This window comes from Triplophysa dalaica, chromosome 2 (assembly GCF_015846415.1).
Source record: "Triplophysa dalaica isolate WHDGS20190420 chromosome 2, ASM1584641v1, whole genome shotgun sequence".
Taxonomy (NCBI): domain Eukaryota; kingdom Metazoa; phylum Chordata; class Actinopteri; order Cypriniformes; family Nemacheilidae; genus Triplophysa; species Triplophysa dalaica.
In genome coordinates, this window is record NC_079543.1 from 10093926 (window position 1) to 10107222 (window position 13297).

Sequence of the window (13297 nt, forward strand, 5' to 3'; positions counted from 1 at the left end):
TTACAGTTGTGTTCAAAATTATTCAACCCCCACTGAAATTGATTGTTTTGGTCGGTTTGACATTGATTATGATCATTCAGTCATCCTGCTTACAATTAAATCAAAGAGGCACGTGTAGGTCAGACAAATATAACATTACATTTATAATGAAATAACCACAAATGTATTTTCTGAGCTCACATCATCATCAGTTTTATTCAACCCCCAAGTGACATTCAATCTTAGTACTTAGTACAACATCCTTTTACAGTTATAACAGCTTTTAAACGTGAAGCATAGCTTGACACAAGTGTCTTGCAGCGATCTACGGGTATCTTCGACCATTCATCATGGGCAAAAGCCTCCAGTTCAGTCACATTCTTAGGCTTGCGCACTGCAACTGCTTTCTTTAAGTCCCACCAGAGGTTCTCAATCGGATTTAAGTCTGGTGACTGCGATGGCCACTTCAAAATGTTCCAGCCTTTAATCTGCAACCATGCTCTAGTGGACTTGGAGGTATGCTTGGGATCATTGTCCTGTTGAAAGGTCCAACGTCTTCCAAGCCTCAGGTTTGTGACGGACTGCATCACATTGTCATCCAATATCTCCTGGTACTGAAGAGAATTCTTGGTACCTTGCACACGCTGAAGCTTCCCAGTACCTGCAGAAGCAAAACAGCCCCAAAGCATGATTGACCCCCCGCCATGCTTCACAGTAGGCAAGGTGTTCTTTTCTTCATAGGCCTTGTTCTTCCTCCTCCAAACATAGCGTTGATCCATGGGCCCAAACAGTTCTAATTTTGTTTCATCAGTCCACAGAACACTATCCCAAAACTTCTGTGGTTTGTCCACATGACTTTTGGCATACTGCAGTCGACTCTTCTTATTCTTTGGGGACAGCAAGGGGGTGCGCCTGGGAGTTCTGTCATGGAGGCCTTCATTACGCAGGGTGCGCCGTATTGTCTGAGCAGAAACTTCAGTACCCACATCTGACAAATCTTTTCTCAGTTCCTCAGCAGTCACACTGGGACTTTTCTCCACTCTACGCTTCAGGTAGCGCACAGCAGTCGAAGTCAGCATCTTCTTTCTGCCACGACCAGGTAGCGTTTCAACAGTGCCCTTTGCCTTGAATTTGCGAATGATGCTTCATATGGTGTCTCTTGGTATGTTTAACATCTTTGAAATCTTCTTATAGCCATTGCCCTTCCTGTGAAGAGTAATCACCTGTTCTCTTGTCTTCCTGGACCATTCTCTTGACCTCACCATGTTTGTAACCACACTAGTAAATGTCTAGGAGTTGAGTATCACAGTCATTTTAAAGCTGCCTAATTGGTGCTTATTAGGCTTTATTGCTGCTCCCTGATATCCACAGGTGTTTTCAATACCTGATTGAAAACACTTTATTGAACCTCTGTTCTTCAGAGTGGTAGTCTTTAAGGGGGTTGAATAATTATGTCAATAAGGCATTAACAAAAGAAACATTTACTACTGTATTACAAAACTAATTGATGTCATTTTAGTTGCATATGGTTCTTTAAGAAGTCCTTGTAGGCTTTCATTCTGAATACTATTACAAATTTACACTATATTCCCTAAAACCATTTACAGCATTGGGGGTTGAATAATTTTGAACACAACTGTAAATGCGATATGCCATCCTTTTCGAAGCACTACGGCGGTTGATACAGAACTATGTCGTCACGTCTTTGATTATTTGATAAAAGAGATAATGTAGGCTATTTATGACAGCGCTCTGTGGAGCAGTTCAAGGAAATAAAAACGTATGTCTTTATACACCTCTAAAGATATATGTATATTATATTGCATTTCTGTCAATAGATCCTCCAAAAAATTACAGACTGCACCTTTTCAAGATTTACCAACACACCTCAAACAGCAGTAGTCAGCAGGCATATATTTAAACCTTATGGTTACATGTCTAGAATTACATGAAGACCTCAAATTTTAAAACACATCATTTGGAGAAACTAAGTGCTTATATATGGACATCACCTTAAAAGTCCAGATATTGTTTTAAAGCAGAAAAGAGATTTTGAAGGCAGTCTGAAGGCCCCTGCTAGTTTGCTACATATGTGGGAGAGAAAATCTTGGCTAGGAAAGGCTCACAGAATGTTTTTATATATTTTTCTTTTGAATCTTTTTCAATATAAGATAAGATTGGAAAATTGGACCATTCAACGCGACGCTGCCACTTGAACCAATATGTGTCAATCTTTTTATACATACAATGCAATATGTGCACAATAAAAAAAAAGAATTAAGACTGTAATAAGGTTCAGTATAGAATGTGGAAGGAAGGACGCGGGAACCGGAAGACATTTAAGCATTTAATATAAATAATAAAAGCCGGCGGCCCCTCACGGCCGACCGCCGGCGAACAAAACATAAACTTAACATATGTTAGGGCCCGGTCCTCTCTCTTCGACGGTATGGTCGCTCGTTCCTTTTATATGCTCCCATCTCCTACGTGATTCGAGCCCGGTGTGCGCACAGCTGGCGCTCATTCACAATTACTCACCGGACTCGAACCACGGTCTCGCCCCGCCTACTCTACTACAAAGACATTCTCAGAAAAAGCAAATGTGGCAATCTTCGTCTCACACAGTCCAGTCATCACCAGTGTCACCAGCTATAGTAATCAATAGCTGATGCATTAATCCACACTCATGTGGTTTTCTCAAACATGGGAATATCAAGACGTTAAAGACGAAAATAGTCATGGATAATTCTGACTAAAATAAGACTAAAATGCTCAAACGTTTAGTCGACTGAAACTTTACTATATAAAAAATATGAACGTTTCTAAAACTAATAAAACCTAAAATGACAGATTGACACAAAGACTAAAACGAAATTTATAGTTTTAAATTTATAACAGGACGCCAAAAACAACACTAATTGTAACACAGCTCTAAAAACAAAGGAAACCTCTTCTACACAAAGATTGTCATTACAAAGTTTCTTATTATACAGTACAGCATAGCCAGTTCAGTTGTATCCAATGCCAAGCTGTGATTAAATGTCTATCAGGCTATTATTTTTTTTTACATTTGGCTCTACTCTAACATCTCTGTTCTTGAGTTCATTAAATCCATTGAAATTTAACTCAATTAAAACATTAAAGCGGTCCCACACAACCCCACCCATCCCCTGCCTGTGTAAGATTTTCCAAAAGACATTTCTGCATTCGCCGGTTTCATCAGCTTAGTAGATTCACATGTATTGCGCTGCCCACGGGGAAGCTTATACAGCGACAGTATTTACGACACTGGTTACAGACAATTGCACTTATCAACCACACGGGGGAGCCGTCAGCAAACGTTCTATAGTGTTGCTTTAAGAAGGTCATGCTTAGGCACTTAAAAGCATTTATACGTATCAATGCGTATACATGAGGTTGTTCATTTACTCTGCTTTATTAAGCTTTTTGAGGACATTTCAATGATTATTCTATTGTGGAACTGGGTTTCAAGAGCTAATAATAAGGGCCATGATTTAAATACAAATCTGGTTAATTCACAGCATTGATATTATGCAAATGATTTTGGCCATATTGAAGTTTTCAAATAATAATGCAATTTCTACTATCTCCCCCAGTCGGCCGCTTGTAATTTGTTTTAATTGTGTGTCATTGTGACATTTTAAATCTGGTGGATGTTATTATTAGAAACCTGCTTTTGGGCAGAATTATAATAGCCAGTAAGTGGTCAAGAGTCTCCACAAGGTCACCACAAGAGAGAGAGAAAGATCAAAAGGACTTCTCAGAGAACTTTGAAGGAAAGGTACTACCTCCCTTAAAACTTCAGGTCACTCACACATTACCCCCCCCACACACACAGCACCTTAGCACTTTTTTCTCTTCCACATCTCAAATATGTGAAGCTACAAAATTCCATTATTTCTTTCACACCTAAGTGTATTGAACAAAGTAAACCATCGATCCTGCTGGGCCCACACTTCTGTCATTGCACGCACACACCCACACACATACACATGTTGGGTGTTTAGTATTTGGGGGACTTTCCATAGACATACAGTAGTGACTTTTATACTTTACAAACTATATATTGTATCCTTTAACCTTAACTCTACACCTTCCATAAAAGAACACTGTTCATTTTTGCATTTTCGTATAAACATCATTCAGTCTGATTTCTAAGCTCTTAAAGGTACTGTATCTATTTTTTGCGTGATCTATTGATAATGATCTATATAATATACATAACTGTCTTCAGAGGTGTATAAAGACCTTACAATGAGTTATGTTTTTATTACCTTTGAATGAGCTATTTCTAACTACATACACTGCGGGTACCCTTGCATGAAATTCACCATGTTCTACAGAAGCCCTAAATGGGCAAACTGCTCTACAGAACGCATTTCGTTAATGAGTTATCTCCTTAGGCAAAGAAGTGGAAATGTGACGCCACCATAGTGCTTCAAAAGAGAAGAGGAACTGGTGGAGTGACCCTTTGGTTGCAATTTGCAACCTCACTGCTAGATGCCCTGCTGGATCTTTGTGTAAACACTGTAGAAACAAAGACACACACAAACTGGTAAGAAATCAAATAATTTCCCCCCCAATTTTATACAAATATCAGCATATGTGGTGTGGTTATTACGCACTACTAAAAAGCATATTCCTAGTCAAAATTAGCATATTATATACGAAATTGAAACACATTTAACATTACCTGATAATCAGACATGATGTAATGTAAAATTGTAACATAGTGAAGAAAGTACATAAGAAAAAACATTAGATCATTTTGTTTTGCGTTCTGAGCCTGAAACTTTTATTGTTGCTTTTCTTATTTTAACAGCCACCTTTGTCAGTGCAGTCTTGGGAATTGGGATTCAGTAGTGTGTGGAGAAAGCATTGCTGTTTTCAAGAAAGGTACATAACCAACGTTCCACCAGCACTGGCGGCAATTCTCACTCTGAATGTGTGCAATACAATTTTAGAGATATGTAACTGGCTTCACAAGACTTAGAAAGGTGAAAATCAATTACTAAGAGTGTGGTGTGAGCGAAAGCAGCAGTTGAGTGGTGGAAGTTAAAATGATATTTCGCAGGCAAATCAATATTTTCCAATGTTTTACTCACCCTCAAGGCATCCTGACTGAATACGACTGCATTATCCTTCTAGAAAAAAGTCAAAGTTATAATAACACATCATTATACTTCCAAGTGGTAGAATTTCCAAGTGAAGCTCCAAAAAGTGCATCCACCGATCACAGATCTTGACATCGGTCTTCTGAAGCGAATCGATATGTTTGTTTAAGATAAATATCCATATTAACAGCGCTACTAACATTGATGTTTAGCTTCCGTTATCCCTCAGCTGCATGTAAACCTGAGGTGGCATCCTATTGGAACAAAAGGAAAATGCCACGTTCGTCACCGGAACTTATGACACACCTCGGTGATTTGCCGGAAAACAAGCCTCAGGTTCCCTTAATAGCGCTGTCAATATGGATATTTCTCTTAAACAAAAGCATCGATTCACTTCAGAAGACCACAGAGCCGTTTCAAGCAGTTCTTTGATCGATGGATGTACTTTTTGGAGCTTCAAAAGTCAACGCCTATTCACTCCCATTCTACCACTTTGAAGTGAAATTATACGTGGTATAATAACTTTGACTGAATTATTCTTCAAGAAGAAAGTCATGTTCAGTCAGGATTCATTGAGGGTGAGTAAAACATAGGGAAATTTTGATTTGCCTGTGAAATTTAATTTGTGTTTAGAACATACTTTATTTTAATTAGTACCAATGACAAACGTTTGAAGTAAAAGATTGTTGCCCTTTATAGATTAAAGGACTAACTTAATCAAATACACACATATACAAACAATAACAACAATAATTCAAATGATAATCAATTATATTTTTTATAATTTTAATACATTTTATAAATAAATGTAAAAGATTTTGTTGTACTTTAATGTATTGTATTTTTGACTGCATCTGTGACATTAGTTTTTTACCACAGACAATAAAAACAGGAATCACAACAAGACTCCAAGCGACAACAGGCTCTACATATTGAGAACAAAAACTAATAACCCAGACATAGCCACCGCCAACAGGTTGAATATCAGGACAATTCTCAACACAGGTTTTAATGACTGGAACCAGCTGGTTTCATGGCAATGTTTCTTTCTATCAGAGGTTCACAGTCCTTAGTTGAACTATGTTAATTTAGACCAAACACACACACACACACACGCAAATAAAAAACAATAAGAATTTAGTGCCAATTTAGTGTAGGTGGATTCTGAGTAAGATTTTGGCTCTGCTCCAAGTGCAATTGAAATCATTTTAATACCGTGACCTGAAGCCCCATGTGCACATGTTAGACCTACCGTAATGTACTATACAGGTGGTGATAGTCATTATCTGCCTACAGGCATTGATTTTTATCTGTCATACATTACATATTATTCAAACTATCTATCTACACGGGGGCTATTTGTCAAAGACTTCTGTCACCATAGCAACTGTGGGTCCAATTTTTGATCAGATGGTCAGTGAGACATTAGAATGGCTTGATTTTCATCTACTTACGGCAAATGACATGATATTCCCAATAATATCCCTCCCACGCAATATCATTTTTCACAAACAGGCCAAAAGAATGAACTTGCAGCTTTTTATAATCACTAGAAATGTCTAATTCACTTTAATTAAGACGGCACAAGAAGGATAAATCTGAGTCTCAGAAAACATGCTGTATCATCAGAAAATAAACATTTACTGTTTATTCACCTGTTTTTGAGCTGTGGGAAAAACTAGTTTGTCTACCGATGCTGAAAGACATCAAAAGCTTCAAAGATACTGTATAAATCTGAAGGGTTTGACAGGCGTAACTGAAAAGTGCTGAAATTGAAGCAATTGAAAACCATTGAGCTCTCACTCTCTTCCACAGCATCTCACCTTAAACTTAAAGCATTATAGACTTGCACTATCCCAAACAGCAGAAGAGACATAAATGCACATTGACACCAACACTGGGTCCATATATTGGGTAAAGGGATTTTAGTATTAGCTGCCTTGGCTACTACATTGAGTGGTTTTGTGGGTGGCTAAAAATATCACGGTTCAACAACATACCAGCATTCTTAGTTTTGATTCCAAAATCAAATGTGGTGAAACTGTTTATTTCTATAGATCATACAAAGAAATAGTTGTGGTGCCAATGATAAAATCTAATTTTATTAAAATGTATTTATGCACTATGGTATGCATAACATTACCATACATGCTGCAAAGGCATTACATGGGGTCATGACCAAAATTCACTTTTGTTGGTGTTTGCCTATTGCAATATAATGCATATTATACAGTAATCATGGCTGCAGAATAGAAAGGCTTACTGTAAATCCAGTCAATGCAGTCGACTGCATCCAAAGCTGAAGTATTCCAGAACTGTGGTGAAAAATTTGGGAGAAATCAGGCAATGTGATTTACATTCTATTCACAATGTCTTCAAACAATGAACAAAAATGCATTCAAAGCCTTTATCTGCGTCAGTGTAACAGTTTAAAGAAGCAGGATTTTATTGATCCTCACAGATATCTCTTCATCTCTCATAACACTTGCAGACTGCAGAGTTCCAAAGTCAGCAAAGCGTTACAAATTGGGATTTGAGATGGTAAGGTCTACTGTTTAACAAAAGAGCACTCTTTCTGATTACAAAGTAGGGAAAAAATATAGAATTCTTAGATTTCTTTTAAGGTGTAAAAATAAAATAATAAATTGTTCCAAATTGTTCACATGTCACTATTTCCTGTGGCTCTAGCTGTCACTTGTGTCTCTAGCTTTCCTGTGGTTCGGGGGTTAGAGCATGGTGCAAGCCACTCCAAGTGTTTTTTGTTAACAAAATAGGGTATGAAAAGAACCTGTCATGATCCCACTTTCGTAGCAGTTATTTCTCTTGTTCTGGCCGACAGGATCATTTCTTGTGTTTTGTTTTCCTGTAGCTCAGTGGTAAGAGCATTGTGTCAACAACACAAGGTTGTGGGTTCGATCCCAAGGGATTGCAGATACCTAAGTATAAATGTATAGGATGCTACAATGTAAGTCGTTTTGGATAAAAGCGTCTGCCAAATGCATAAATGTAAATAAATGTAAATGTTTTGGAAGCCATGTGCTCTCCTGTTCTCCGCCTTAGCCCCGCCCCCTCATTAGTTTACACTTTTCACCTGTTGCCCTCATTACCTACCCTTAGTTCCTTCCGTTTTAAAGCTCTGTGTTTTTTGTCTTGTGCTGGACCGTTTTGTTATTCCCCTGCCACGTCTTGTAAGTCCTGCCAGTTCCAAATGTTTAGTTTTGTATTTATCCTGTTATGGTCTGTCTTGTTTTCATTCTGTTTTCACAAATGAGTTTTGTTAAAGAGCTGTCTGCATCTGGGTTCTGCTTCATGACAGAACCAAAACAAAAAATGATGAGGATTACATTTGTTGATCACAAGACACTGAAAAGTCCACTTAATAAGTACTTGGAATTTTTTTAAATATTAAAGAAGAACGGGGCTTGTTTTCATAAAGCAAAGCAGTTATGTAAATAAAATAGATCCTAATGGGTGCCCATGAAAATATTTTGCCCGTAAACAGTAATCGATTGTTTGTCTCAGATGCTACAAAATTTTTCTTAAGTACGGATATTTGTATATAGGCCATTTTTGTCATACCTGGTCTTCTAATTTTAAGAGAAATATGAGTTCATATCAAAATCTCTGACTATTGCTTGCAGGTGTTGAGTAATCCAAAGATAGTTTGAGATGAATACTTTTCTAAAATGCAACTGACTCAAGTCAGCTCCATCAATTTCTTTACGAACAAGATATTAAGAAGATCTCCCTATTTCTTTGATTTAATATGACTATGATTGACAAAACACTTTGGAGCAAGACAGTTTCATCGGAAAGTTACCTTTCGTTTATTGGTCTGACTAGTGGTTAATAATATAATTATATTTTATTCAATTTAAATTCATATTAATATTTTATTGTATAGTAATTGTATTAAATAACCAATTTGTTGAATGGATCATGTAACTTTGTGCTTTGTTGCATTTGAGTTTAGCCAAGTAACAGTTCTTCTACTGGTAACCCAAAATAATACTGGCTAGAGATACTTTTAAGTTCCTAGCTTATGTCATTTGTTTTTTAATTGTTTTCAGAAATATCCTACAGGGACTCGTTTCTTTATGGATGTGTACCGGAAGTTTGGGCCACAAAAGTGAGCAATAATGTTTGTTTATGTTGTTGCTCTGAAGCCGCCCATAGCCCTGACTACTGAAAAAGACACCACACACATTCCATATTGCTGTCTGCCATTGTCTGTTATAAGCCTTTTGCAAAGGTTTTCATCATCCCGCACAGTTTTATTACTCTTAAATTACTTTTTATATATTTACTTTGTTTGAACACATTTGTTTTAATTTTGGTCCCACTTACAGATGTACAAGGAACTTTGAGAAGATACCAGCCCAACAAAAAAATCCTATTTCCATTAGCAGCAGCATTGATAATCATAGCAAACTGAATATACTGTATATTAGCAAAATCCAAATAAATAATGAATTTACACAAATCAAATTACATTTGACCATCTTAAGAATTATGTTTACCTGATTTATTTATCTCTATTACGCAAAGTACAGTCATCATTGATTATCATTTTGGACACTACCAACTACTAGATCACGAAAAATGACACCAGGGTTTTATATCTGCTGTTCGATTGGTTTATGGTTTCTGGCCCTAAAAGACAGACCTGAAAAATGTGGAGGTTTGTCTCCATGGCAACCAGCAAATTCATCACTTCACACATTCCTGAGTCTTTTCTTTCATCTGCTGTAATGTCAATAAATCATACCCATCGACTGACAGACAGCTGTGGACAAAGTTTACCTACCTCAGTTTCCGAGTTTCTGAAAGAATCCAAAATGCCCTGTTAATTTTTAAAAAGCAAACTGACTTAACAGTGCTCTTTCAAGGCAGCAGCAGAATAATGTGAATGTATAACTTCATTAATGGTCTTTTTGTTATTGCAAGATTTTACAAATTTATTCTTCAGTGTCGCTCTTTATTTCTTGCTATCTTGAGTACAAAGTCATTTTAATTTCATCTCATATTTCATTCCATTCTAAATGAGCCAAGTGATATTACGTATTACGTTCATGTAGAGTATTAGACAAAGTCTGATAAAAAGACGAATAAAATGTTTTGATGAAGCACCAGACCTGTTGATAAAAAACTTAGCTGATTGCATTTCTCAAAAAAGAAATACGTTTTAATGGAGCAATGTGGAAATATTAGCGGCATCCAGCAGTGAGGTTGCGAATTGTAACCAACGGCTACCTCCACCCCTCCCTTTCGAAGCACTATACGGTGTCACTCACAGGACTAAGATGATGTCATGTTTTTGCTTCTTTGCAAGAACAGATAAGGTATTTAGGAAACACGCTTTGTAGAGCAGATTGTCCGTTTAGGGCTACTGTAGAAACAACATGGCGAAATCCATGCAAGGGGACCCGCGGTGTATGTAGATAGCTCATTTTAAGATAATAAAACCATAACGCTTCATTAAGTAAGGCCTTTATACACCTCTGAAATCATGGTTATGTATATTATATTGCATTTCGGTTAATACTGTAGATCCTCAAAAAAATGACACACTGGACATTTAAAGCTGTACCTTTTTCTGTCCTCCATAAATGGTTACAACAAACCAATTCAGTCTTACAGCTCTTCAATTAAATGTATTTTATTCTGGCTAACAGAATATTTCCATCGTAGTACCTGTCTTATATTAATATTTTAATCACACCTGTTGTTGTGACTGATCAGCACCCAGTGACCAAGAAGGAACTGAAAATCTTTAATATTCCACACTCCTGGCTGTGTGTACCTGCATGAGTTTCTTCAATTTTTGGAAATCAACAAGACATATAAAACCCATCTATCACTAGCATATGAGAAACTCAGACAGGCCTTCTCGATAGATGCTAGTGTCCCAATTGAATAAAGATTTAATAAGATCTTGTGTAAAAGGGTTATACACAGAGTTTGCTGTCTTGCCATGTCCATTTACAATGACAGATACCCTTTCTAACTAAAACTGATACTTTTTCTAACCATGACCGATATACTTTATTACAATGACTGAAATCGCTTCATGGTGGTTTGAAGGTACAATAAATGTCTTAAGAGGGTAATGTAGTGAGCACTTAGCTTTTGCGCATCTAAAACTCCATCGTTTACACCTAAGTGATACCAAAGTCTATTCATCTGCTGTGTCTGTTCTGGTGAGTGTAGAACACTTGACTTTTATATCAACAAATGACTCTGAACAGAAGGTGATGGATTGCGTGTCAAAAATATAAATGTTTTACAATGCACCGCCAGTAAACATTTTACAGAAGTCACTGCACAATACCAACAACGTATAGCCTAGTTCTTCTGCTTGCTTGGATTCTTTTGTGGAAATAATGGCTTTTGTCCTCATAACTTATTCAGCATATATGCATGTTGAGTGATAAAGGACATATTATGCAAGCCATAAGCAGACTCGCATAAAAGCGTATAGTCCAGTGTTTGATTGGCTCACAGATATTCCTGCCAGTGGTGTCTTTGCTTACAATATCCTCTATTATTTCCCAGAGTTCATCTTATTCTTCAAGGATTCTAGCTGTTTTTCCAGTTGTATGGGTTTTATATTTTACATGTGATGGGTAGGTGATGTAAGACAGGGCAACCTGACACATATGATTTTAATGGCCCACAGAACTGTGAAAACGTCTCGGTTACGTATGTAACCTCTGTTCCCTGATGGAGGGAACGAGACGTTGTGTCGAACCGACAGATGGGGTTTCCGCAGGCAGGGGCCCGTCCATCGAACCGACACTGCGTGCCCGTAGCACACGGCTACCCAACCCTGCAGGGAGGCGTCTGTCGTCACAACGACACGGCTCAAACCTGCCCGAGAGGGACCTTGTCCGTAAAAAGGTCCTTTAAGTGCTGGAGCAGTCCATGAACATCAAGCCGAGGGGATCACCCCAGCTGAGGACGCCATGTGCCACAGGACCCTCTGAAATAGTTTCAGGAGGACCACTGGTTGCTGCCTGAAAAGGTTCAAGCACTTCAGTGAAGACGTGAAGACGCAGACTTGCTTTTTACTAAAAACGACAAAACGACTTAAGTCGTGACGATATGAGACGCACGTCGGACTGTGATTAATTAGATCTCTTCAGAAACTTGAGTCGAAAGCATTTCTTGGACAACAGCGCCATCCTCTTTAGACGTAGGGCTACGCAGTTTAATAATCATCTGCAGGAATATTTTATGTGTTTCAGTCTAATTTATTTTACAAATATGTGAAAGGGATAAATACGTGTGATAAATAATTTTCTCAGGAAAATATGCACAAAAAAAACCCATTAAAGATGTTAAGCATTACAGCATTGTGCATTAAATGAAAACACCAAGAATTAATTAAAATTAAAATATAACTCTACAAAATGTACAGATTATGCAGATGCGTTGATATTTTTGCAATTTAACACCAAGTTTGGCACAAGATTTACAGACTCTCTACCACAAGACCAACCACACATACCGTACCAGAGGTTGGACAGGATTTATTAAATAACTAATGTGGTAGGTTTAAGTTGCAAGTTTCCATTATGAAAGAAAAATAGAAGCAGAGACTGTATAGTGCAAAATTCTTTGGGGGTTTTTGGCTAATCAGAAAAAGGACAATCAAGTCCATTTCAAATAACTTTGCTGCCATCTCCTGGCCGAGATAATATGATGCAACGTACAGTGTTGAAACTGGTTTTATGGGTAAAATGGGTGGGAATTCTGCTCAATGGTAATAGGTTACCAAAGGCGATGTGAAAAAATCTGTACCTTAATGTAGGCCTACAACAGCAAAAGTCACATAAACATCTAAATTCATATAAACCAAATAATATTGTAAAGCATCATTAAGACCACTGGATTCCAAATTGTAAAATACACTATTAATTACACACAAAAGTAACATATTATGTATCTGTATTTTTTCCAGTACAAATATGAATAATCTAAAGAAATTTTCAATCGTTTTTAATTGTGCTATATGTTAGTAGACATCTGAACAGGAACATGCATTAGTTGCTAAAAGGGTTTATAATGTAATTAAATCATATACACAACTATGAAACAAAAATATTATATCCTATATTTGCATTAATCTATTTAAAATATATATATAAAAAGTGTTGAGATTATAGCCAGGTTATGCCCTT